Here is a 3,542-nt window from a genome sequence, read left to right on the forward strand (position 1 = left end):
TTACAAAATAATATGAATTTGAATTTTTATGTATGATTTTATATTTTGACCCAAAAAAATGTTTGATTTTATATCAACAAAAAACCAAATTATGTGTAAGTTTAAAATTCCATTGGGCTACTTGGTATTCCTTTCATAGAAAAAAAACAAAAAAAAAATTTCTAATTAACTGACATTTAATGTCATGTGTAATTCTACATTTAATACAAATAAATATAGCTAACAAAAATAAAAATATGAAAATTTAACATAAGACATTTTACCTTGAAAGATAAATGAAGAATAAAATTTATAATAATACTGGGTAAGAGTTACATTTGAGTTAAATGTAGAATTACACATGACATTAAATGTGAGCTAATTAGAAATAAATTTTAACAAATATATATATATATATATATATAGCTTCTATTTAAATTTCTTTAAACTTTGAATTGAGGAATATTTATACATAATATTTTTACACATAGTTACTAATATTTTGATACTTTTTTTTGGTACAATTTTACTAGAATACAATCTTAAAATCTATTATTTGATTATGTTATTATTGTTAATAGAAAAAAAACAAAATATTATTTTTATAAATATTCAGAAATATAATAAAAACTATTATGCATGACATGCAACCACGTATTGCGTGGACTAATACCTAGTTGAATTAAAAAAACAGTCGAAGTAATAAAAAACATTGCTCAGGAAGTTCCCATGCTTAGAGATTATTAGAGATTATTTAACCTGCAACAGCTCTTTACGTACAGCTTCCCGCCATGCTTATCAGTTTCAGACTTTTGTCTTTATTTCAGCAAAAAATAAACAACGAAAGTGAAATCAATTGATAAAAAACGGAAATTATTATTATTATTATTCATTCACCAAATCAAATATGGAAAAGTTATGAAAATAAAAAAAAGAAGAGAGAACTAAAGCCATAACCCTAAGCAATGCTTCTTTATGCAGTTGCTTCTTCCTGTTAAGCAATGTCATGGTAAACTTTGATAGTTTGTGAGCATATCATCCTCATGACCATCATAATTAGGGAAATGTTGTGATTTTGAAGAAGATATGTTGACCATGAAACCAGAGCAATTTGACGTCATGGTATGTGTAACTTTGTCTCTGTATACTTACTACTTTGTCTCTGCTGAAAAGAATTTGAGAACAAAGCTAAATTCTCTAGCACAAAATTCTCAGTAAATTAAACAGATTTGTTTTTTGATTAAGTTGCCTTGGATTGCTACCATCATATAGCTTCTATCTTTTTGTTTTGTAATTGATCAAACACATTTTTAATAAAACAAATTAGACATCCAAAGATGACTAATGGGAGGACAAAAGAAAAAAAAAACAAGAGTGTGAAGAGATTATTATTATTTTTAATATTATTAAAAGATAGTGACACTCATTTGAGGATGTGCAATGGCCATCCTCTAAGAGTTCTCATACTATATCACATACTAGAGAAACGAAAGAAAAAAAGTTAGGGTTTTGGAGGAGCAGCTGGTTCCTCAAAAGCCCAAGAGTTCTCCCTGCGAACTTGTTCTTCTTCTTCTGGTGTGAAATCGTTCTTGATATTAAAGATCTCACGAACCTCCTCTGGCGTCATGTCTTTGATGCGATCTGCAACGTTCTGGCAAGTGAGATCAAGAAGGCCTTTGACGTTGAGATAGTTAGCAGCGAGAATGAGTTGGAAGATGTCGCCAGATCTTTATCCTTGAGAAACTCTGCTTCCATTCCTTGATCTTCGCGGCTTCTTCTTCAGACATTGAATCATCTTCCTTCTTCTCCTTGGCTTCCTTGCTGATCTCTTCTTCAGCATCTACAACATTGACGTGTGTTTTGCAATACTCGATCACCATGGAGAGGATCTTTCCGGTGACGTTTGTAAGCGGGATTGCTTTGTCTGCACACTCGTCTTCGATCATGTGCCTTACGATCTGCAGTTTTCTCGCCACCACTTCCTCAATTACGAAAGACTCGCCATCAGAGCTCACCAACTCTATCTTTTTCGAAGACATATTGTTTATGAATTATGCAAAAGCTATTGGAATGAGAGAGATTGTTGAATGATGAATGGAATAAAGAGGAGTCGAAGATGGTCTATTTATAAAGTTTAAGAGTCGGTTAATTGTATTTTCCTTTTCACAATTGGAAAACTTGTGTTTCTTCCTTTTTCATCCAAGTCCCAATCATAATAGGAAAAACCAAATACTACTTTAACTAGGTTTTACTTTTAATAATTTTGGTCTTAACCGCAGGTAAAAATTCTGGACTTATCTTGAGAAACGCCCTTCCTCGGATGCTTACGGCCAAGATAACCAGGGAGTGGTATTTTCTCTTGTGTCATTTAATCAGTTGACTTCCTTTAGTGTCCTTAAATATAATTTCTCCAGACTACGACCACGACCACAACCACTACAAGAAAAACGATGAAACACGTCGGTTTAATAACGTCACAAAGTAAACCGACGTTAAAAGTTTTGAAAGCAAAGAATTTCCGGTCGATTTACGAACCGACCCAAATTTTATTAAGACATAATAATTCATTTGTTAATTCATTTGTTAACTAGGTTTTACTTTTAATAATTTGGGGCTTAATCGCAGATAAAAATTATGGGCTTATCTAGTTGTTTGATTCTATAAACTTCTTTAACATATCTTATTATATAAACTTTGGTTCTCAAAATTAGTAACTCACCAGATCGTGATACGTGTTAGTTTTAACGATTAGAGATCAAAGTTAAAAACTCACCATATCGTGACACGTGTCAATTTTAACAATTAAATATCAAAGTTAGTAACTCATCAGATCGTGACACGTGTAAGTTTTAACGATTAGAGATCAAAGTTAAAAACTCACCAAATCGTGACATGTATCAATTTTAACGATTAAATATCAAAGTTAGTAACTCATCAAATCGTGACACATGTCAATTTTAACGATCTGAAATCACAGTTTTCAAGCTTCGTAAAACAAAGCATAAGATAATTGTAATCTTATTATATTTAAAAAAAAAAAAGTAAGATAAATATACTAGGTGTCATCCATATCAAGGTTTCATTCTTACAAAGATTCTCAACCATTACATGGTAAAATAAATATATTATGTGCCATCCATATTTGTTCGTATAATTATACTATATAACCGAACACATTAAATTTTATGTCTTTGTTTACACAAAAAATAAATAAATAAATTTATGTCTCTATGGTTAGCCAATTTCGGACACTGAGTACTGCAACAAGATTTGTGAAGGCACATGCGAAGAAAACGAAGATCATGAAGAACCGATTGGCAGTTAGGAAAAAAGCTTGAATTGAAGTCTGAACTAATATTTTTATTAAATTAAAAAATTTTATTCTATCAAGTACACTGATGAGATGTTGACAAGTGTCAAAAAATTATTATTTTTTAAAACAGCTAATTAAGAAAATAACATTAAATCTAAATAAAATTTACAAAAACAAATTCACTAAATCTTTGTAACAGTGAAACCTTGATATGGATGACACCTAGTATATTTATCTAAAAAAAATTCTA

At 30.4% G+C, this 3,542-nt stretch overlaps 1 pseudogene; it reads right to left on the minus strand.

Moving 5' to 3' along the window:
• Positions 1-1,480: 1,480 nt before the first annotated feature.
• Positions 1,481-2,219, minus strand: LOC104793853 (SKP1-like protein 14 pseudogene; annotated as a pseudogene).
• Positions 2,220-3,542: the final 1,323 nt, after the last annotated feature.

The sequence above is a fragment of the Camelina sativa genome, chromosome 6, assembly GCF_030686135.1.
Source record: "Camelina sativa cultivar CO46 ecotype springtype chromosome 6, ASM3068613v1".
In the NCBI taxonomy this organism is placed as follows: domain Eukaryota; kingdom Viridiplantae; phylum Streptophyta; class Magnoliopsida; order Brassicales; family Brassicaceae; genus Camelina; species Camelina sativa.